Raw genomic sequence first — 24970 nt, 5'->3', positions numbered from 1 at the left:
AAACATGATGGCAGATAAAGGTCATATGGCCCATTCAGTCTGCCCATCCTCTGTAATCCCTAACTCTTCCTTTTCCTAAGCGACCCCACATGCTTATCCCATGCCTTTTTAAATTCTGACACAGTTCTCGACCACAACCTCCACCGGGAGGCCATTCCATGCCTCCACCACCCTTTCTGTGAAATAATACTTTCTTAGATTACTCCTAAGCCTATTCCCTCTTAACTTCATCGTAGGCCCGCTCATTCCAGAGTTCTCCTTCAGTTGAAAAAGGCTCACTTCCTGTACATAAATGCCCTTGAGATATTTAAACGTCTCTATCATGTCTCCTCTTTCCCTCCTCTCTTCCAGCGTATACTTGTTGAGGTTCATAAGCCTGTTTCTATATTTTTTGTGTTCAAGACCGCTTACTAATTTTGTAGCCGCCCTCTGGACCAACTCCATCCTGTTTATATCTTTTCATAGGTGCGGTCTCCAGAACTGCACACAGTACCCTAAATGGGGCCTCACCAGAGACTTATACAATGACACTATCACCTCCTTTTTCCTGATGGTCATCCCTCTTTTTATGCACTCAAGCATCCTTCTGGCTTTGGCCGTCGCTTTTTCTACCTGTTTGGAAGCTTTAAGGTCATCAGATACAATCACCCCCAAGTCCTGCTTTTCCTTCATACACTGAAGCACTTCACCCCCTATACTGTACTATTTCCTCAGATTCTTGTGACCCAAATGCATGACCCTGCATTTTTTGGGATTAAATCTTAGTTGCCAAATATAGGTCCATTCTTCCAGCTTCACTAGGTCCTTCCTCATGTCATTCACACCCTCTAGGATGTCCACCTTATTGCAGAGTTTGGTATCATCCACAAAGAGATAAACCTTAACAGACAGCCCTTCCACAGTATCGCTTACTACTACTACTACTACTTAACATTTCTAGAGCGCTACTAGGGTTACGCAGCGCTGTACAATTTAACAAAGAGAGACAGTCCCTGCTCAAAGAGCTTACAATCTAATAGACAAGTGAACGGTCGGTCCGATAGGGGCAGTCAAATTGGGGCAGTCTGGATTCACTGAACGGTAAGGGTTAGGTGCCGAACGCAGCATTGAAGAGGTGGGCTTTAAGCAAAGACTTGAAGATGGGCAGGGAGGGGGCTTGGCGTAAGGGTTCAGGAAGGTTGTTCCAAGCATAGGGTGAGGCGAGGCAGAATGAGCGGAGCCTGGAGTTGGCGGTGGTGGAGAAGGGTACTGAGAGGAGGGATTTATCCTGTGAACGGAGGTTACGGGCGGGAACGTAAGGGGAGATGAGGGTAGAGAGGTAGTGAGGGGCAGCAGACTGAGTGCATTTGTAGGTAAGAAGGAGAAGCTTGAATTGAATGCGGTATCTGATCGGAAGCCAGTGAAGTGACCTGAGGAGAGGGGTGATATGAGTATATCGGTTCTGGCGGAATATGAGACGTGCAGCAGAGTTCTGAACAGACTGAAGGGGGGATAGATGGCTAAGTGGGAGGCCGGTGAGGAGTAAGTTGCAGTAGTCCAGGCGAGAGGTAATGAGAGCATGGACGAGAGTTCGGGTGGTGTGTTCAGAGAGGAAAGGGCGAATTTTGCTGATGTTAAAGAGGAAGAAGCGACAGGTCTTGGCTATCTGCTGGATATGCGCAGAGAAGGAAAGAGAGGAGTCAAAGATGACTCCGAGGTTGCGGGCAGATGAGACGGGGAGGATGAGGGTGTTATCAACTGAGATAGAAAGTGGAGGAAGAGGAGAAGTGGGTTTTGGTGGAAAGACGATAAGCTCGGTCTTGGACATGTTCAGTTTCAGGTGGCGGTTGGACATCCAGGCAGCAATGTCGGATAAGCAGGCCGATACCTTTGCCTGGGTCTCCGCGGTGATGTCTGGTGTGGAGAGATACAGTTGGGTGTCATCAGCATAGAGATGATACTGGAAACCATGAGATGAGATCAGGGAGCCCAGGGAAGAGGTGTAGATTGAGAAGAGAAGGGGTCCAAGGACCGATCCCTGGGGAACACCAACAGATAAGGGGATGGGGGTGGAGGAAGATCCATGAGAGTGAACTTTGAAGGTGCGGTGGGAGAGATAGGAGGAGAACCAGGAGAGGACAGAGCCCTGGAACCCAAATGAGGACAGTGTGGCAAGAAGTAAGTCATGATTGACAGTGTCAAAAGCGGCGGATAGATCCAGGAGGATGAGGATGGAGTAGTGGCCTCTGGATTTGGCAAGGAACAGGTCATTACAGACTTTAGAAAGTGCTGTTTCTGTCGAGTGAAGAGGGCGAAAACCGGATTGAAGCGGATCAAGGATGGCATGAGAGGAGAGAAAATCAAGGCAGCGGCTGTGGACTGCGCGCTCAAGTGTCTTGGAGAGGAAGGGTAGGAGGGAGATGGGGCGGTAGTTGGAGGGACAGGTAGGGTCTAGTGATGGTTTTTTGAGGAGTGGCGTGACTACAGCATGCTTGAAGGTGTCGGGGACAGTTGCAGTGGAGAGAGAGAGGTTGAGGATATGACAGATGGAGGGGGTGATAGTAGGAGAGATGGTGTTAAGTAAGTTGGTGGGGATGGGATCAGAGGAACAAGTGGTGCATTTTGAGGAGGAAAGAAGGCGGGCGGTTTCCTCCTCGGAGATATCAGGAAAGGAGGAGAAGGAGGTCTGGGTTGGTTGGTTGAGGGAGAGGGTTGAAGGGTGAAGAGGAGGAGGTGGCTTGGTAGTGAACTCAAGGTTGATCTTTTGCACCTTGTCGCGGAAGTAGTCAGCCAGTGATTGAGGAGAGAGTGACGGGGGGGTGGGAGCGGAGGGCACTTTGAGGAGGGAGTTAAGGGTGGCGAAGAGACGACGAGGGTTAGAGCTGAGAGAATTAGTCAATTGGGTGTAATAGTCCTGTTTGGCAAGGAATAGTGAGGACTGGAAGGAGGATAGCATGAATTTGTAGTGAAGGAAATCTGAATGGGTGCGAGATTTCCTCCAGAGGCGTTCAGCAGATCGGGCGCAGGAGCGAAGGTAACGGATGCAAGGGGTCAGCCAGGGCTGGGGATTAGTACGCCTTGTGGGACGGGAGGTGGATGGTGCAAGGGTGTCCAGAGCAGAGGAGAGAGTGGCATTGTAAGCGGAGACAGCCTCGTCAACAGACTCGGAGGACATGATGGAGGGGAGGAGATTAGAAATACTAGATGATAAGGTGGGAGGGTCAATAATCTGGAGATTCCTGGAAGTAGTGGTTAATGTTGGGCGGGGCTGAGGGGGAGGGTGAAGAAGTGTGAAGGTGATCAGGTGATGATCAGAGACAGGAAGAGCTGAGGTGTGGAAATTGGAGGGTGAGCCGGAAGAGGAGAGGACGAGGTCAAGGCAATGGCCATCACGGTGAGTAGGGGTGGTGGAACAAAGCTGGAGGTTGAAGGAGGATGTTAGAGTGAGGAACTGAGAAGCGTGAGAGTTGGACAGGTCATCAACGTGTATGTTGAAGTCTCCGAGAATGAGGGATGGAGATGAGGGTTCAAGAAAAACAGAAAGCCAGGCATCGAAGTCGGTGAGGAAGGAAGGGAGGGATTTATCAGGGGGGCGGTAAATGACTGCCACTCTGAGTGGCAACGGGTAGAATAGACGGATGGAGTGGACTTCAAAGGATGAGAAGCAGTGAGACTGTGGTAGGAGGAGGGGTTGGAAGCTACAGGAGGGCGAGAGTAGTAACCCGACGCCTCCTCCACGGCCAACTAGGCGGGGAGTATGGGAGAAGAGATAGCCTCCATGGCATAGAGCCGCAACTGAGGCAGAGTCGTCAGGGGAGAGCCAGGTTTCAGTTAGGGCAAGCAGGTGAAGGGAATGAGAGATGAAGAGATCGTGGGTGAAGGGAAGTTTGTTGCAGACCGAGTGGGCATTCCACAGTGCACATGAGAAGGGGAGGGAAGAGGGGGGGAGGAGGGGAATAGATATGAGATTGGAGACATCCCGGAAACGTTTGCATGGATAGGACGAAGACAGGTGTGGGGGACCTGGATTGGGATTGATGTCTCCTGCGGATAGCAGGAGGAGGAGCAAGAGAGTGCGGAGGAGGGTGGGGGAGGTAGGGCGACGAAGGCGACGAAGACGGGATGCGCTTAGGAGGAATGGGGATGGGTTAATGGCAGGAAGGAAGTGTTGAAGGTTGAGAGCTAGGAAGGAGGAGGGGGACAGGAGAGATGGTGAGGTGGTGAGGGACGGGGGTGAGTAGGGTATTGCAGTAGTGAGCAAGATGGGAGAGGACAAGGGTGGGCAGTGAGTTCCAGTGGTAGACAGCGGTAGGGGGAGGGGAAAAAGATTAGGAAGGGACAGGGCAAGGAAGAGAATGTGTAAAGGGGCCATAAGTAGTAACTGAGGTGTTATGGGTATATATGTAGTGACTGAGGTGTTAAGTGATAGATAGAACGGCAGAGCTGGATTAGAGGCTTAAAACTGGAATGGTAGGCAGCAGGCAGGTAGGCACTGCCCAGTAAGAACAAGTCACACCCACTATGTTTGAAAAATGTGGGAGGAAAGGAGGTGAAGAGCCTGAACACAGAGACAGAGCAGTTATCTGCAGGCAGATTAGGTTGCTTGGGAGGGTATATAAGAACTATCACCCTAGGGGTGGGTGGGTAGAGGGGTGGGTGGGAGGGATCTAAGTCTAAAATGTACAGACAGAGCTGCAGCACAGCCAGTTAATCTGTAAAAAAGATGGATTTCTCAAGAAAAACTGGTATAGAAGGCTGCCCCTCTAACAGAGAATCAGGTCACACCCACTAAGTTTGAATTTGTGGGGGAGATTCAGAGACAGAGCTGCTAAGTCTAAAATGTACAGACAGAGCTGCAGCACAGCCAGTTAATCTGTAAAAAAGATGGATTTCTCAAGAAAAACTGGTATAGAAGGCTGCCCCTCTAACAGAGAATCAGGTCACACCCACTAAGTTTGAATTTGTGGGGGAGATTCAGAGACAGAGCTGCTAAGTCTAAAATGTACAGACAGAGCTGCAGCACAGCCAGTTAATCTGTAAAAAAGATGGATTTCTCAAGAAAAACTGGTATAGAAGGCTGCCCCTCTAACAGAGAATCAGGTCACACCCACTAAGTTTGAATTTGTGGGGGAGATTCAGAGACAGAGCTGCTAAGTCTAAAATGTACAGACCAGGGGCGTATCTGGACTCCGGCGGTAGGGGGGGCCAGAGCCAGAGGGAGGGGGCACATTTTAGCGCCCCCCCCCCCCCGCCCCCCCCAATAACTTAGTCTCTCCACCCCCCTCCCGCCGCCAACCCTCCCCCGCTGCCGTTCTTACTTTTGCTGGCGGGGGACCCCAACCCCCGCCAGCCGAGGTCTGCTTCCACCTGCCGCTGCCTTCAAAACTTCTTCTTCAGCCGGCGGGGGACCCCAAACCCCCGCCAGCCGCCCCGCGCTGTTTAAAATTCATCTTCGGCCTCCGTGGCCGTGCTGCTGGGATAGGCGGCGCTGTTGAAATCCACTTCGGAGTCTGACGTCGCAGCACGTACAACGTACAACGACGTCAGACTCCGAAGTGGATTTCAACAGCGCCGCCTATCCCAGCAGCACGGCCACGGAGGCCGAAGATGAATTATAAACAGCGCGGGGCGGCTGGCGGGGGTTTGGGGTCCCCCGCCGGCTGAAGAAGAAGTTGTGAAGGCAGCGGCAGGTGGAAGCAGACCTCGGCTGGCGGGGGTTGGGGTCCCCCGCCAGCAAAAGTAAGAACGGCAGCGGGGGAGGGTTGATGGCGGTAGGGGGGGCCAGGGCAAAATCTGCGGGGGCCCAGGCCCCTGAGGCCCCACGCAGATACGCCCCTGGTACAGACAGAGCTGCAGCACAGCCAGTTAATCTGTAAAAAAGATGGATTTCTCAAGAAAAACTGGTATAGAAGGCTGCCCCTCTAACAGAGAATCAGGTCACACCCACTTACAAAGACGTTAAAAAGAGCCAGCCCAAGGACCGATCCCTGCAGTACTCCACTGACAAAATCCTTTTCTTCAGAGCAAGCTCCATTTACCAGTACCATACAGCGCTGCGTACATCTAGTAGCGCTATAGAAATGATAAGTAGTAGTAGTAGTAGTATTCAACCAATTTTTAACCCAATCAGTTACTCTAGGTCCCATACTGAGGGCACTCAACTTATTTATCAGTTGCCTGTGTGGAACCGTGTCAAAGGCTTTGCTGAAATCCAAGTATACCACATCAAGCGCCCCTCCCACGTCCAATTGTTTGGTCACCCAGTCGAAGAAGTCAGTCAGATTCATCTGATGTGACCTGCCACTAGTGAAGTCATGCTGCCTCGACTTCTGCATTCCATGCAGTAATGTTTCCACTAGCTTATTCCCCACCAAGGTCAGACTGACAGGTCTGTAATTCCCAACCTCCTGCTTACTTCCATTCTTGTGCAAAGGAACCACATTCACCCTTCTCCAGTCCTCCAGGACCACTCCAGTCTCTAAGGAAAATAAATGTAGATATAAAGGCATGGGGATTTCGATGAATAATAGATCTTGTAAAATGATTAGAGCTGCCCCCTTTCTCTCAGAGCCTACATGGTAAAACATATGCCATCTCTTGTAATCAGGCACAGAGCATCAAGAGAATTACATATAAGCAACAATTGGGTTTCAAGTTCAGAAGTGATTGTTCTATAATAAGGGAACAAGAATCCAAATCTTAAAGCAGAAATATTGAATGTGAAGGTGGAGACACCGCATTTTCACCCATATCAAGTATAAGCCTCTGTCAACCTCCAGCTTGCTCTCTCCTTATCAGCTTGGTGTGAGCTTATAAACCTTTAACTTCACTTTATGAATAAGCAGAAAGCCTTTCACTGATAAGCTGTCCAGTCATGTATCTGTGGATGTAAAATGGTGAAATGTGTGATTCTGGCTGGGAAACACTGGAGTACAAGCATTTTTAATGGTTACTTTTAACCAGTACATTTGTAGGGGCACATTTTTAGCACGTACATTTGGAAAGCTGTACCCTTCTGGGTATTTAGAATTGCAAGTCTTAGGCAGAACCAAAATCTACACATGCATTCTCCAATTCAGACAGGAAATGCACATGGATGCCTAAATTTATCAACTTCAGGATTTACAGCTGCTCTCAGTTTATTTTATCTCAAGTCGCAACAGCGGTGGTGGTGGCAGTGAAAGCAGCCAGGCTCAGCTCGCCTCTAGCCTTCCTTTCCTCTCCCACTCTCCTCTGACGTAATGTTTATTTTCATTATAGTGTTTGGAATATGTCCACTTTGACAATCAGGTGCTCAACATTAAAAGTTTATATTTATTTACTTATTTATGGCATTTTATCCCACATTAAACATGAATTAGGGTGTTTTGTGGCTCTACATGAGAATTGTGATGATATGATCCCTTGTTTCATATTGTTGACGGTCTGCATTTTCCGTATGGGTGGTATATTGGTGTATTAGGTTCTGCCCAGTGTAATATTTGTGGTACAGTAAGGTTCTGAGTGTGTTTTTGCACAAAGTTGTGCATAGTGTTTTGTAGTTGAGCGATTGTGGTTAGTATATGCTTTGAGCAGCCACTTTATTCTTTGACATATGATACATATCTAATATCTAAATTTAATAAAAGGTATTGTAACTTGTTTTTATTTTTTTTTCTGTGTTACACAATTATGGATTTAAGCTCCACCCCTGGCCCCACCCCTAACCCCACCCCCTTTAGGCTCCCCAAACAGTTGGGCCACTGACCGCCTATGCATGTAATATAGAAACTTAATGTGATGAGCTTAAGGTTTGCTTGTGACCCGGGGGTTGGGAGGTGGGGAGAAAATGAAAATGGGAAGAAGACACCTGCTTAGATGTTGAACAGTTGTGTTATTGTGCTGTTTGGTGAATGGTGTAATCTGTTACCATCAATAAAAATTATTTAAACATAAAATAATAAAATAAATAAAAGTGATAACGTCATGACGGTCCGTGTAGCATCAAAAATCTTTGAAGTCTAATTATCAAGATGAGCTTCATTTCCATATTACTAACATACTTAACGGTTGAGAAATGCTGGTGAGGTATACTACTAACATGTTACCTTACTGTTTGAGCTAGCCACTGAAACAATCAGTTTACCTGTTATGTTGCTATTGAACAGGATTGCCGTATGCCAGTGCTGCAGTACCTCTACCTCGGCATTGTAAAAGGGCCCCTATATAAGCTATCTGCAAGTTTGAAGACTATTGAAGTGCTGTATGTTCAGTAGGTATTTTTATGTTCCTGGAGGGCTCACAATTGCAAAACAAAATGGACTTGAACCCAGGTCCCTTGGCTACCCCTCTGCTCTGCCCGACATCCATATGGCTATTTTTCTCAAAATGATGCCAGACATCCATCCCCTTTCCCTGGTCTTTTGCAGCTCAAAATTGGACATTTCATTTTGGAAAATGGCTATTCATTTTGTACGTTCTCAGCACAAAAACATCCATCTCACAGCCATTTTCAAACTGAAAATCTGGACATTTCTGTTGTTTGAAAATGGTTGTGAGAGAGATGTTTTTGTAAGAGCAGGACATCTCCATTCAGACATTTTTTTGAAAATGCCCCTCTGTGTGTCTTCTTAAAATTTTCCCCATAGAAGCAGATGAAATTATGGTTAAAATGCAGCTGTGTATATTTATAGGAGCTTGGGTCTGGATGAAGTACAGTCATAGGCATGCATTTTAATTTTAAATTCATTTTTATTCAACAGAAACATAGGAGACAATGCATTAATAGGTAACACTCATTTTAAACAAACTAAGGTCTATCTCCCAATATCCATCCCAACACCCATGCTCCACCTTCCCCACTCCCACTCCCCTGTCCTTTTCAGTCTACTGAGTTATAGCTTATCTAAGCAAAACATACTAATTTCTACATATTAAAAATTCAGCAGTCGACTGCGTGCTATTGGTGATAACATGTCCCAAAATAGAAGAAATATCTTTGATTCCGTGTCTTTCCATTCACAAGAGGGATATCATTTGTGCTCTCCATTGATGTATAGAAGGTCTGTAAGTGGAAAGCCATAAGTATGGTGGTCTTTGCCATGATAATAGATCAAAGTACAATAGCCTTTATACTGGGTGTGCATTTTATAACCTACAAGTGTACTTTATCATTCCACCCAAACTAATCCTCTGAACACATCCAGATCTGGATCACATACAGGTACATGCCTATGTGCCACCAAGTATAGTTGTACATGGAGGGAGGGCTTAATTTTATAAGAAGCATTTTACTGATGTATACTGGCATGTAAGCATGAACAATTCTTTATAAAATTACCCCTTAATATATAAGATGTAGAAGGAGCTTGGCAGGACCTAGCTTGGCTGGAGCTTGCCATGACCTGAAGCTTGGCAGAACTTGGCTGGACCTTGGCAGGAACTAGAGATTGGCAGGACCTGGCTTGGCTGCAGCTTGGCAGAATGTGGAGTTTGGCAGGAACTGGCTTGGCTTGAACTTGACAGGAACTGAAGTTTGGCTGGAGCTTGGCAGGAAACAGAACTTGGTAGGGCTAGTGATTGGCATGACCTGGCTTGGCTGGAGCTTGACAGGAGCTGGCCTGGCTGGAGATTTGCAGGACTTGGCTTGGTTGGAGCTTGGCAAGACCTGAAGCTTGGCAGGACCTGGCTTTGCTAGATCTTGGCAAGCCCTGAACCTGGATTGGCTGGAGCTTGGCAGAATCTGGATTTTGGCAGGAACTGGCTTGAACTTGACAGGGTCTGAAGTTTGGATACAGCTTGGCATGAACTGGAGCTTGGCAGTAACTGGCTTGACTTAAGCTTGGCAGGAATTGGAGCTTTGCAGGACCTGGCTTGGCTGGAGCTGGAGCTTGGCAGAACCTGGCTTGGCTGGAGCTTGACAAGACCTGACAGGGCTGGAGATTGGCAGGAACTGGAGCTTGGCAGGACCTGGTTTGGCTGGAGATTTGCAGGATCTGGAGTTTGGCAGGAACTGGCTTGGCTTGAACTTGACAGGAACTGAAATGTGGCTAGAGCTTAGCAGGAACTGGCTTGACTGAAGCTTGGCAGGAATTGGAGCTTGGCAGTAACTGGCTTGACTTAAGCTTGGCAGGAATTGGAGCTTGGTAGGACCTGGTTTAGCTGGAGCTTGGCAGGATCTGGCTTGGCTGGAGCTTGACAAGACCCGGCGTGGCTGGAGATTGGCAGGAACTGGAGCTTGGCAGGACCTGAAGCTTGACAGGAAGTGGCTTGGCTGGAGCCTGGCAGGAACTGGAGCTTGGCAGGACCTGGCTTGGCTGTAGCTTGGTAGGAAATGGAACTTGGATGTGATGATGCTTGGCAGGGAAGAGGAGAGAAGTGATGTAAAGGCAATGAGGTGTGGTAGGCAACGATGAACATGCACCTTTGGCCCACCATCAAGCAGGTTTCTGGACGGGGTCAGCTGCTGGTGGCTGCATGACAGATGTGAACCCCCCCCCCTCCTTCTGCAGGGAACCAACGTGGGAATGGAAGACGCGAGGGGTGAGGCTGGGGAGCTCGGAGGCTATGACATATCCAGCCCAGGTGGCTGCCACTGCAGCAGAAAGGTTTTAGGGTCTAGAAGCAATATAACTTTTATCAGGTCTTCAAAAAATTTTAAAGCTGTGGCGCTCCCCACCAGATGTGAAAGTAAGTGCCTGGAGTGCCATAATCCCTCCAACAGAGGCCAGAACATGTGGGAGGGAGATGCTATCAATATAATACCTTGATCACCTGCTCATCCAAATTAGCAGAGATATGCCAAATAATTTGCCACTCTGTACTAGTAAGGCCACACCTAGATCATATTCCCATTGTTGCTGGTACCTGGATATGAGAGATTCCCCTCCTAACAGCAAAGTATAAATATTAGAAATCAATTTCTCTTGGGACGCACCATGATAGAAAAGTTCTTCTGTAGAAGTCTAGTTTCCTCCAGCCCATTTCCCAACTAATTTATCTTGAAGTAGGTGATGTAATTTTAAGTAGAAATAAATGTCAGAGGACGGCACTCCAATTATTTCTCTCAGATGTGAGAACTAGTGGAGCACTTTGTCTGAGCAAAATTGGCCAACTCTAAACAATCCATAAAACTCCCACTGAGCTATACATGCATTGTCCCAGTGTGGGGCAAACACCAGAAAGGCTCAAATTGGGGCCACCATAGATAACTGTTTCAGGCCCAGCTACTGTGGTCATATTCTAGCATATAAGAACATTGTATGCATTAATCAAGATTACCAGGCTGCAGTTGAATTTTATAAATAAGTGGTGCCCATTGTAAGTTAGATCACTGACTGGATCTGACATATCCCGTCTCTTAATGCAAACCCATACATTGGATTTATCTTCGTACCACTGAAATAAAGGTCTGATGTGAGCAGTCCAATAATATTTATTAAACTCTGGGACTCCCAACCCATTGGAGTCCTGTCTCTGCATCATCACCATCTTAGATACCCTTGGTGGGCGTTTCTTCCAAATCAAGGAGAAAACGTTCCTCTGTAGGAGACAAAAGTGGCATTGGGGGACAGCAATCAGCAGCGTCTGACAAAGACATAAAAATCTAAAAAGGACCATCATTCTTCCCAACCTGATGTAGGCAGTGCCATCAATGCTGATCAACTGAAATGTCTGCAAATAGGTTTACAAAATTCAATGCAAAAAGCTGATGAGAGTTTGCAGATATTTCACTCCCAAATATTATGCTTAATCATTCATCCATCCAAAAGGAAGCTTAGTTATGAGCTCCTGCACCATTGTAGGGTGAAGATTTATATTCAGAAGTTCATATTTTGATGCATTCATTTTAAATCCTGATATTTTACCATATTCCCTGCACACTCCCCAAAGTACTAAACAGGGACTTGGGACCCTTGCTGTCCGCAAAATATCATCCACAAACAGGGATAACTTAAATTCTTCTTGGCCTACCTGAAAACCCCTGATGCCTGCATATGACCGAATCCTATCTGCCAACAGTTCCATTACCAGGGCAAACAGTAATGGGAATAAAGGGCATCCTTGATGCATTCCCCTCGAGAATGGAAACACATCAGAGTAACCTCCATTCACCCTTTCTCTGGCTTCTGGCAAGGACTACAGAGTAGAAATCCGCTTTCTAAAATTAATACTAACTCCTTAAGGGCCAATAAATAATGCAGGAGGGCCCACTCAACCTTATCAACGTCCTTCTCAGCACTGGCTTATTAACATGCGCAATTATATTCTGGGATCTAGCGCTCAAATTAACTTTAGAAAAGGCACAAGGTTTTGATAGAACCTTCATAAAACCTAAATCTCATTGGATTCCACCTAGGCCAATCGATTTTATTCTGCAGACGTTTAAGCAAAAGGTTATTAAAGAAATAGATGACTGGCAAAAAACAAATGTACGTAGAGAAGAATAAGCCACAGATTTAACTGCGGCACGATAATGTGGGCAAGATCACCCCCCCCCCCGCCCCCATTACCTGTTTATTGTGAAACAGCTGGTATGTATGAAGCGCTGGTACCAAGGTTGGCGTCCTGTGATTGGCTATGTGGGAGCCAATAAAATGCTCAGGGTTTTGGTGGTAATCAGATGTGATTGAACTGCAGAGAGAGGGTGGTTTAGTCAGCTTTGCTGAAAAAATCCCCCCCCCCCCCCCCCGTTTACTAAGCTGCGCGACAATGCAAACACCGCCCATTCAAAGTGAATGAGCTATGTCAGAATTGGTGTATGGCAGCTGCTAGTGCGGCTTAGTAAACAGGGGGGGGGGTAATTTTGTAGTTTAATTGTTTGCTTGGTGGTGTGAGTTGGGTCCGGAAGATTGTGTGTGCAGAAGGGAGGCTCATTTCCGGGTCTGTGTTTGGCTGGGACTTGATTTCTAGTGTGGGGAGGTCCATTGGTGAATGGTGGCTGTGCTGCTGACGGCAGTGTTGGTGATAGTGGCTGCGAGGTGTTTTGGAGGCTCAAAGAAGTGTGAGTAATGAATTTTGTTTAATTTTGGTGCCAGGAGTGCTAAGTTACTGCTGGGTTTTTAGTTTTGAGTATTGTAAGGGTTTGGTAGTATGGTTTGTGGTAGGTGTGTTAGTGGTATGGGACCTAAAAGGAATGTGGCCATGGTGGGAGAGAAGAGAAAGGCTGGGGCTATAAAAAAAGAGAGCTACTAGGTCAACTTTTGTGGAGGAGGGGCAAGGTAATAAGACGGTGGTGAAAAAAATGTCTGGAAAGGGGTATTAAAAAAGTGAAAAAGCTGTTAAGACTCCTGGAAAAAGAGTGTGTTTACTTGAAGGGCAGAGTAATTAAAAAAAAAAAAGAGATGTTCTAAGATTGAGTCTAGAAAGGGTGAGGAGGCAATTGAGGCATGATGGTGGTGAATCCCAAGATAATGAAGAATCTGATCATTCTTAGGGTGAGAATGTTGAGTTCTTTTGGGAAAAGTCGAAAAAGGGGAATGAGGTTGGAAAAAAGACTGGGAAGAAGGGTTTGTGCAAGTGCTTGAGAGAGAAAAAAATGTATGCACAATTTGCAACATGGTGAAGAGAGGTTGGATAGTGAAAAGCCTAAGGGGAGGGAGATTGGGAAGAGTGCAGCTCATGCTTGGGAGTCTTCTGAATCTTTGGACTTGTTTGAATCTTCTTCATCATCTTTTGAGAGTGATTCTGATGAGGGTGAGGTTTTAGGAACTAGCAAGTCAGTTGGGAATTCTAGAGCTCGAATAGGCAATTTGGATAAGGGGGCACTAATGGCGAAGGCAGATATCGAGTCCGTGTTCAGATTATTACCTGTGCATCTAGAATCATTTCATCTGCTTGGTTTTAAGTTCCAGTCTTTGTTTTTCTTTGATAATATGCAAATGAGATGTTCTATTTCCTGTTCTTATTTGAAGCATTCTCTACTTTTATTCATTGGGTGGTAGAGAAGGTTTCAGGTGATGTTAATATCATTTATTATTTGGATGATTTTCTTGTGGTTTCAATGAGGTTGGACTAGCAATTTAGCCTTTTTGGAATTATTTCCTATTTGGGTGGCTTTAATGTTGTGGAGTGATAGATTATGAAACGGAAAATTGGTGATTAGATCTAATAATATGGCTGTTGTTTTCGCTATTAATAGACAGTTTGTACACTGTGAGCTGACTTTGTGTTGCATATGATTATTTTGAGTTGTTTGCATTTGAATGTTTTGCTGAAAGCTTGTCATATTCCTGGATATAATAATGTATTGGCTAATTCATTGTCTCAGTTTCAGTGGTCTCGTTTTTGGCGGCTTGCTCCGGATGCGGAAAGAAGTGCAACAAGAATGCCAGAGGAATTTTGGGTAGCTTTCCTGCATTAGTGGAGAAGATATTATCTGAATCTTTCTCTGCCAATATTTTGAAGTCTTACTCTGCTGCTTTGAAAACATTTGGGGTGGCAGTAGGATATTAGAAGTTTATTCCTGGTGCTCCTGTTGGAAAAAAATGTGATAACCCAATTCATTGTGAAGGTGGTGGGTGTGTTTTGGTCAAAGTCAGGGTAACCTTTTACTGTAATTGTACTGGGTTTAAAGATCCTACACGTTCATTTCTGGTGCGAGGAGCTTGTCTCTCTGTTTTGAAAGTTAATGGTGCTAAGGCATGTTTGCCTATGTCATGCTGTGCTCCAGAACATTTGTTTTTTGGAGTATGAGTTGGTAATTGTTTCAAGCTCCATTTTCATGGGAATTTTGTGGTGCATTTACAGTTAGTGAATAAGTTGCAAATTCAAAGACAGACATGTCCGTGAGGGGTCTTTGAGTGGATGATGTTAAACTGTCATTTGTTTCCCTTACAGTATTGAAATTTTCAAGTGCACATGAACAAAAAAAAAATTCCTTCTGACAAAGTTGTTTTGTCAATTAGGAAATGTAAGACAGGTCAGCTGTGAAAAGCTCTTTTTGTAATGTTAAAGAGAGTAAAAGGATTGGTCACTTGTCCAGTGTACGCAGGTGAAGTTTTTATGAAGGAAAGGAAAAATGGGGGAGTTTATTGGTCTATATATGATGATTTGAGTCCTTTGATCAGTTAAATGCTGTTGTGAAATTATCTTTGAAATTGGTTGGTTTGAATCTATCAAGATTTAGAACGCATTATTTTAGGACTGGAGCAGCTTCATCTGCAGCCGTGCAAGGGATGTCTACAGCTGATACTCAAAAGATTGGCAGATGGCGGTCATCCAGCTATAAGTGTTATCTGTGCTAGCATTCTTTGCTGTTAATATCATTAATGTTTTGTAGTCTCCATTACAGTGCTTCGGAGTGAGGAGACTGTTCTTTGGATTTGTGGCCATTGCTGAGTTTTCTGGGATGAGAAGTCTTTGAAGAACTCATCAAACGGAATGTATTTGGGATTGGCTTTCATGAGATTCTGGATTTATTGGCTTGGACTACAAGGAATGTTCTGGGACCAGTTGCTGCCTTCCTTGTGGCAAGCTAGAAGATGTTTAACTGAGCCTAATGTTTTGTTGCTGCACTTGGTTGGGGGGGGAGGGGGTAATGATTTATATATTGTCAAGGGAGTGAACCATATTAGACAGATGAAGATGGATATATTAGAGATTTATGATATGTTTCTTAATATAATCCTTGTTTGGTCTAATAGTATTCCGAGGGGAGTTCGGATAGGTGCGCGTATGATGAAAGCTATAGAGCATTTGAGAAAAAGGGTGAATTCTGAGAAGGGTAGGTTGGTATTGCTAATGGGAGGTTATGTGATGCAGGTGGTGGGAGGCGGGGCTGGTGGTTGGGAGGCGAGGGTATTGCTGGGCAGACTTATACGGTCTGTCCCAGAGCCGGTAGTTGGTAGGCAGGGATAGTGTTGGGCAGACGTATACGGTCCGTGCCCAGAAAATGATAGATACAAATCAAGGTAAGGTATACACAAAAAGTAGCACATATGAGTTTAGCTTGTTGGGCAGACTGGATGGACCATGCAGGTCTTTTTCTGCCGTCATCTACTATGTTATGTTACCATGATTTGATAACTGTTGATTATCCTGGCCTATATTTGTCTGAAGGGGTCCACCTTTCAGACATTGGATTGAATATTTTCGACTGGCTTCATTTTTGAAAAGAATAGAAAAACATCTCTAGGACTTGTGTTTTCTGGTAATTTATCTTTTAAAGTTTAAATTAATATATTTGTTAATTATGCAAAATCATCCTCTCAGGATTTGCCTCATGTGTAGCGAGGCATTGTTCCTAGTGGCTCCAGGATGACGCCAGGGTCATACACTCTGTACAATAGCACCCTTGGATTTTCAGCTGTCTCAAAAATTGTGTCGGAAGGTTTTGAGGGGGAAATATGTTGATATATTTTCCTTGTTTTTCTTCCTGATTTCTGCGTTTGGCTCTTGGTACATTCACATGTATTCTGGGCCCAGAAGGGGGCAGTTGAGTCCTAGTGGGGAGCGAACTTTGGCTTCACAGAACAAGGCATTCAAATTCACTGGCTGGGGATTTGTGGGATGCAGTGGGATCAGCTGATGCCTAGTTCATTTAGGGGGAATGACTTATGCAGGGTGAAAGGGATTGATTTAATTCATTATATGAACCAGGATTTGGCTGTGGTGAAAAGTCCTTTTCCTTCTGCATGTTTAGTGTGGTCTTGTATCCTCCCTCATTTGGTGTGTGGAAGGAGGCGAGGAAAGTAGCAGCTACTGAACACCTTCTAAATCATGTGATTTCTGAGGTACCGCTTATTGTGGGTTTAGGGGGTTTGGTTCATACCCACAAATTGATTTCTGCTAATGGTCCTGATCGGTCAGATGGAATCCACTTCTCTGAAAATGGGCAGGATATTTTCATTAGCAGTATTCATGATATTTTTGAGGCCTTGTTTGGGTGGCTGAAGAGGCTGCAGCTTATTGGGGGTGGGTGGGGGGGGGGGAGAGCAGTGACAGACTAGGCTGTCACCGCTTGTGGCGAAATTTTGGAGGTTGATTAAATTGACGGGAAGGCCTTTTGTAAAGTGTGGAAATGAACGAAAATAATGGATTTGCTACATCATGTGTGTCATCACCATGATTATTTTGCCAAGTCCTGAATTACTGCGGACTTTTGGGATTGGATGAGGGTAAGGCTAAGTGCTTGCTGAGGGTAATTCGGCACCGACTGGCTTCATTTTTGAAAAGAATAGAAAGGCATCTCTAGGACTTGTGTTTTCTGGTAACTTATCTTTTAAAGTTTAAATTAATATTTTTGTTAATTATGCAAAATCATCCTCTCAGGATTTGCCTCATGTGTAGCGTGGCATTGTTCCTAGTGGCTCCAGTATGACGCCAGGGTCATACACTCTGTACAATAGCACCCTTGGATTTTCAACTGTCTCAAAAATTGTGTCAGAAGATTGTGAGGGGGAAATATGTTGATATATTTTCCTTGTTGTCTAGGGAGCAGGAGGGGTCTGATAAAAAGCGGGATAGTTCTAAGGATGAGGGTAAGGGAAGGAAAGCGAGGGTGCCAAAAACAATATTCAATTGGATGCTGGCTTTTTATATTTATGCCAGTGTGTGTTAGGGGAGGCTTGGCCCGTGCTTCATCCTCAGTTGTTGAAGTATTCTGATTTAATTTTGCATGCATATCGTACAAATGGTGGATGGTCTTTGATCAATTATGATGAGCATTTTCGGTGTAGTTTGACCAAGGACCAGGCTGAGCATTGGGGTTTTCGTGATGTTGACCTGTGGATCGTGGAAATAACCTCCTCGAAGGTTGGCTCCTTTCATTCAGGATCTGCCTTTGGAGCATTTGGGGGGTGGGGGCTCAGTGAGCGATTTCTGGGTTCTCCTTGGGACGTCCTATGTCCAGATGACCGCATGGATCAAGTTCTTCCTTTCCATTACCCTCCAGAGCAAGTGGGGAAGGAGGCAATTTTTGTTTCCATTTCAGTGCAGGGCATTGTGATTGAACAGGATGTCATTACTGACATGGTTGTAGCCACTGTGGAGGTTCACACCCGGCTTTCAGATGTTTCATTCCAGATAGAGAGGTAGGTTTGTCATTCATATTTTGAGATGGTTCTTTTTCAGTTGGCATTTACAGTTTGTTTCTTTGGCGTTTTTCATGTTGGAGAGTTGGTAGCTCCTTCAAAGCGTGCAGATGGATCCACTGATTTGCTGTTGGCACACGCGCCGTCGCCTCAGCCAGAGTCGTACTGCTGCTCATAGGCGCCGACTCCGTGGGTGCTGTGGGTGCTCGAGCACCCCCAATATTCACCCACCGGAAGTTAGTTGCCTCCCTCCCTCTGAGTTCCAGGGTCGTCGTCCGTCCCTCTCTGTCTCCCAGTTTCAGGGCCCTCCCTTCCAGTTCCAAGGTGGTCGTCCATCCCTTCCTCCCTCCCAGATCCAGGCCTCCCTCCCTCCCAGTTCCAGTCCCTCCCAGTTCCAGGTCCCCCTCCCTCCCTTTGAGTTCCAGGCCCCCCTCCCTCCCTCCCTTCCGTCTCTATATCCTTTCCCTCCCCCTCCCTCCGATTTCCAGGGTTGTCGTCCCTCCCCCTTCCTCCCTCCCTTACAGTTCCAGGCCCCCTCCATTCGAATTTAAAAAATCATCGACTTACCTCGTCGGGGTTACGGCGGCCGGCAGCAGCGGTAAGAGGCTTGCTGGCTCGGCCGTTCTCTCTCTCTCTCAGCTCTGGTCCCACCCTCATTTCCAGTTTCCCCAAGGGTGGGACCAGAGCTGAGAGAGAGAGAGAGAAGGGCCGAGCCTGCACGCCTCTTACTGCTGCTGCCGGCCGCTGTAAGCCCGATGAGGTAAGTCAAGATGATTTTTTAATTTCGAAGGGAGGGGGCCTGGAACTGGAAGGGAGGGACGACGACCCTGGAACTGTGAGGGAGGACCCTGAAACTGGGACGGACGGATGGACGACGATCCTTGAACTCGGAGGGAGGGAGGAAGCGAACTCCCGATGAGGGAATATTGGGGGTGCTCGAGCACCCACAGTACCCACGGACTCGGCGCCTATGAGCGGCAGTACGACTCTGGCTGAGGCGAGGGCGCACGTGCCAACAGAGAGGGCTCTGCATTCCCTCTCTGGCATGCGTGCCATAGGTTCGCCATCACTGGCCTTGGAGTTTGTGTTTGAAGCTTCAACGTTCTAAGGCAGACCAGGCGGTTAGGGGTACCTGGGTACATCTGCGAATTTCTGCTGGATTGGTGGCTTGCACAGTACTTTGTGCTGTGGCTTATGTCTAGATACGTCCGCCTGGTGGTTTATTTTGGCTGGTATATGAGAACTGGAGTCCTTTGACTCATTTTCAGTTTGCTGCTGTTTTACGGGTGGATCTTCGTTATTTGGGTTTTGAGCCTTTCCATTTTGGGACTTACTCATTTCGTATTGGGATGGCTTCATCTGCTGCACAGTGAGGGGGGGGGCGGGTTTGCCCTTATGTTATTCACCATTTGAGGTGCTGTCATTCCCACCATTATTTGGGTTACATGCAATGTTCTATTGATTCTATGCTTGTTAATTTATTTTCTGAGTTTCTTTTTCAGAGTTTTTTCTTCCTGATTTCTGCGTTTGGCTCTTGGTACATTCACATGTATTCTGGGCCCAGAAGGGGGCAGTTGAGTCCTAGTGGGGAGCGAACTTTGGCTTCACAGAACAAGGCATTCAAATTCACTGGCTGGGGATTTGTGGGATGCAGTGGGATCAGCTGATGCCTAGTTCATTTAGGGGGAATGACTTATGCAGGGTGAAAGGGATTGATTTAATTCATTATATGAACCAGGATTTGGCTGTGGTGATAAGTCCTTTTCCTTCTGCATGTTTAGTGTGGTCTTGTATCCTCCCTCATTTGGTGTGTGGAAGGAGGCGAGGAAAGTAGCAGCTACTGAACACCTTCTAAATCATGTGATTTCTGAGGTACCGCTTATTGTGGGTTTAGGGGGTTTGGTTCATACCCACAAATTGATTTCTGCTAATGGTCCTGATCGGTCAGATGGAATCCACTTCTCTGAAAATGGGCAGGATATTTCATTAGCAGTATTCATGATATTTTTGAGGCCTTGTTTGGGTGGCTGAAGAGGCTGCAGCTTATTGGGGGTGGGTGGGGGGGGGGGGAGAGCAGTGACAGACTAGGCTGTCACCGTTTGTGGCGAAATTTTGGAGGTTGATTAAATTGACGGGAAGGCCTTTTGTAAAGTGTGGAAATGAACGAAAATAATGGATTTGCTACATCATGTGTGTCATCACCATGATTATTTTGCCAAGTCCTGAATTACTGCGGACTTTTGGGATTGGATGAGGGTAAGGCTAAGTGCTTGCTGAGGGTAATTCGGCACCGACTGGCTTCATTTTTGAAAAGAATAGAAAGGCATCTCTAGGACTTGTGTTTTCTGGTAACTTATCTTTTAAAGTTTAAATTAATATTTTTGTTAATTATGCAAAATCATCCTCTCAGGATTTGCCTCATGTGTAGCGTGGCATTGTTCCTAGTGGCTCCAGTATGACGCCAGGGTCATACACTCTGTACAATAGCACCCTTGGATTTTCAACTGTCTCAAAAATTGTGTCAGAAGATTGTGAGGGGGAAATATGTTGATATATTTTCCTTGTTGTCTAGGGAGCAGGAGGGGTCTGATAAAAAGCGGGATAGTTCTAAGGATGAGGGTAAGGGAAGGAAAGCGAGGGTGCCAAAAACAATATTCAATTGGATGCTGGCTTTTATATTTATGCCAGTGTGTGTTAGGGGAGGCTTGGCCCGTGCTTCATCCTCAGTTGTTGAAGTATTCTGATTTAATTTTGCATGCATATCGTACAAATGGTGGATGGTCTTTGATCAATTATGATGAGCATTTTCGGTGTAGTTTGACCAAGGACCAGGCTGAGCATTGGGGTTTTCGTGATGTTGACCTGTGGATCGTGGAAATAACCTCCTCGAAGGTTGGCTCCTTTCATTCAGGATCTGCCTTTGGAGCATTTGGGGGGTGGGGGCTCAGTGAGCGATTTCTGGGTTCTCCTTGGGACGTCCTATGTCCAGATGACCGCATGGATCAAGTTCTTCCTTTCCATTACCCTCCAGAGCAGTGGGGAAGGAGGCAATTTTTGTTTCCATTTCAGTGCAGGGCATTGTGATTGAACAGGATGTCATTACTGACATGGTTGTAGCCACTGTGGAGGTTCACACCCGGCTTTCAGATGTTTCATTCCAGATAGAGAGGTAGGTTTGTCATTCATATTTTGAGATGGTTCTTTTTCAGTTGGCATTTACAGTTTGTTTCTTTGGCGTTTTTCATGTTGGAGAGTTGGTAGCTCCTTCAAAGCGTGCAGATGGATCCACTGATTTGCTGTTGGCACACGCGCCGTCGCCTCAGCCAGAGTCGTACTGCTGCTCATAGGCGCCGACTCCGTGGGTGCTGTGGGTGCTCGAGCACCCCCAATATTCACCCACCGGAAGTTAGTTGCCTCCCTCCCTCTGAGTTCCAGGGTCGTCGTCCGTCCCTCTCTGTCTCCCAGTTTTCAGGGCCCTCCCTTCCAGTTCCAAGGTGGTCGTCCATCCCTTCCTCCCTCCCAGATCCAGGCCTCCCTCCCTCCCAGTTCCAGTCCCTCCCAGTTCCAGGTCCCCCTCCCTCCCTTTGAGTTCCAGGCCCCCCTCCCTCCCTCCCTTCCGTCTCTTATCCTTTCCCTCCCCCTCCCTCCGATTTCCAGGGTTGTCGTCCATCCCCTTCCTCCCTCCCTTACAGTTCCAGGCCCCCTCCATTCGAATTTAAAAAATCATCGACTTACCTCGTCGGGGTTACGGCGGCCGGCAGCAGCGGTAAGAGGCTTGCGGCTCGGCCGTTCTCTCTCTCTCTCAGCTCTGGTCCCACCCTCATTTCCAGTTTCCCCAAGGGTGGGACCAGAGCTGAGAGAGAGAGAGGAGAAGGCCGAGCCTGCACGCCTCTTACTGCTGCTGCCGGCCGCTGTAAGCCGATGAGGTAACTCAAGATGATTTTTTAATTTCGAAGGGAGGGGGCCTGGAACTGGAAGGGAGGGACGACGACCCTGGAACTGTGAGGGAGGACCCTGAAACTGGGACGGACGGATGGACGACGATCCTTGAACTCGGAGGGAGGGAGGAAGCGAACTCCCGATGAGGGAATATTGGGGGTGCTCGAGCACCCACAGTACCCACGGACTCGGCGCCTATGAGCGGCAGTACGACTCTGGCTGAGGCGAGGGCGCACGTGCCAACAGAGAGGGCTCTGCATTCCCTCTCTGGCATGCGTGCCATAGGTTCGCCATCACTGGCCTTGGAGTTTGTGTTTGAAGCTTCAACGTTCTAAGGCAGACCAGGCGGTTAGGGGTACCTGGGTACATCTGCGAATTTCTGCTGGATTGGTGGCTTGCACAGTACTTTGTGCTGTGGCTTATGTCTAGATACGTCCGCCTGGTGGTTTATTTTGGCTGGTATATGAGAACTGGAGTCCTTTGACTCATTTTCAGTTTGCTGCTGTTTTACGGGTGGATCTTCGTTATTTGGTTTTGAGCCTTTCCATTTTTGGGACTTACTCATTTCGTATTGGGATGGCTTCATCTGCTGCACAGTGAGGGGGGGGGCGGGTTTGCCCTTATGTATTCACCATTGAGGTGCTGTCATTCCCACCATTAATTGGGTTACATGCAATGTTCTATTGATTCTATGCTTGTTAATTTATTTTCTGCGTTCTTTTTCAGAGTTTTTTCTTCCTGATTCTGCGTTTGGCTCTGGTACATTCACATGTATTCTGGGCCCAGAAGGGTGCAGTTGAGTCCAGTGGGGAGCGAACTTTGGCTTCACAGAACAAGCATTTCAAATTCCACTGGCTGGGGATTTGTGGGATGCTGTTGGGATCAGCTGATGCCTAGTTCATTTAGGGGGAATGACTTATGCAGGGTGAAAGGGATTGATTATTCATTATATGAACCAGGATTTGGCTGTGGTGAAAAGTCCTTTTCCTTCTGCATGTTTAGTGTGGTCTTGTATCCTCCCTCATTTGGTGTGTGGAAGGAGGCGAGGAAAGTAGCAGCTACTGAACACCTTCTAAATCATGTGATTTCTGAGGTACCGCTTATTGTGGGTTTAGGGGGTTTGGTTCATACCCACAAATTGATTTCTGCTAATGGTCCTGATCGGTCAGATGGAATCCACTTCTCTGAAAATGGGCAGGATATTACATTAGCAGTATTCATGATATTTTTGAGGCCTTGTTTGGGTGGCTGAAGAGGCTGCATCTTATTGGGGGTGGGTGGGGGGGGGGGGAGAGCAGTGACAGACTAGGCTGTCACCGTTTGTGGCGAAATTTTGGAGGTTGATTAAATTGACGGGAAGGCCTTTTGTAAAGTGTGGAAATGAACGAAAGTAATTGATTTGCTACATCATGTGTGTCATCGCCATGATTATTTTGCCAAGTCCTGATTACTGCGGACTTTTGGGATTGGATGAGGGTAAGGCTAAGTGCTTGCTGAGGGTAATTCGGCACCGACTGGCTTCATTTTTGAAAAGAATAGAAAGGCATCTCTAGGACTTGTGTTTTCTGGTAACTTATCTTTAAAGTTTAAATTAATATTTTTGTTAATTATGCAAAATCATCCTCTCAGGATTTGCCTCATGTGTAGCGTGGCATTGTTCCTAGTGGCTCCAGTATGACGCCAGGGTCATACACTCTGTACAATAGCACCCTTGGATTTTCAGCTGTCTCAAAAATTGTGTCAGAAGATTGTGAGGGGGAAATATGTTGATATATTTTCCTTGTTGTCTAGGGAGCAGGAGGGGTCTGATAAAAAGCGGGATAGTTCTAAGGATGAGGGTAAGGGAAGGAAAAGCGAGGGTGCCAAAAACAATATTCAATTGGATGCTGGCTTTTCATATTTATGCCAGTGTGTGTTAGGGGAGGCTTGGCCCGTACTTTATCCTCAGTTGTTGAAGTATTCTGATTTAATTTTGCATGCATATCGTACAATGGTGATGGTCTTTGATCAATTATGATGAGCATTTTCGGTGTAGTTTGACCAAGGATCAGGCTGAGCATTGGGGTTTTCGTGATGTGACCTATGGATCGTGGAAATAACCTCCTCGAAGGTTGGCTCCTTTCATTCAGGATCTGCCTTTGGAGCATTTGGGGGTAGGGGCTCAGTGAGCGATTTCTGGGTTCTCCTTGGGACGTCCTATGTCCAGATCACTGCATGGATCAAGTTCTTCCTTTCCATTATCCTCCAGAGCGAGTGGGGAAGGAGGCAATTTTTGTTTCCATTTCAGTGCAGGGCATTGTAATTGAACAGGATGTCATTACTGACATGGTTGTAGCCACTGTGGAGGTTCACACCTGGCTTTCAGATGTTTCCATTCCAGACAGAGAGGTTATGGACAATTTGACAAGGGTGGAGGGACACGGGTGGGCTCAGTGTTTGATGAAGGTACCTTCACCCATTAAGTTGTTTGCATGGCATTTATGTTTGCATGTGCTTCCTGATTGTACATCCACTCAGTTAGTTTGGGATAGGGTTTCTTTTTGGCTTTGTCATTCCCTTTCCTGGCTCTCATTTGACTCATGTTTGTTGGAATTCTACTACTAAACATTTCTAGAGCGCTATTAGTGTTACGCAGCGCTGTACAGTTTAACAAAGAAGGACAGTCCCTTGCTCAATGGAGCTTACAATCTAATGGACGAAATGTCAAGTTGGGGCAGTCTCAATTTTTTGAATAGAGGTATGGTTGTTAGGTGCTGAAGGCAACATTGAAGAGGTGGGCTTTGAGCAAGGATTTGAAGATGGGCAGGGAGGGGGCCTGGCAAATGGGCTCAGGGAGTTTATTCCAAGCATGGGATGAGGCGAGGCAGAAAGGGCGGAGCCTGGAGTTGTCGGTGGTGGAGAAGGGTACTGAAAGGAGGGATTTGTCTTGAGAGCGGAGGTTATGGGTAGGAACGTAGGGGGTGTTGTGGGTAGAGAGGTAGGGAGGGGCTGCAGATCGAGTGCATTTGTAGGTTATTAGGAGAAGCTTGAACTGTATGTGG

Source organism: Microcaecilia unicolor, chromosome 1 (genome assembly GCF_901765095.1).
Source record: "Microcaecilia unicolor chromosome 1, aMicUni1.1, whole genome shotgun sequence".
Classification (NCBI taxonomy): domain Eukaryota; kingdom Metazoa; phylum Chordata; class Amphibia; order Gymnophiona; family Siphonopidae; genus Microcaecilia; species Microcaecilia unicolor.
This window is presented reverse-complemented; position numbering follows the sequence as displayed.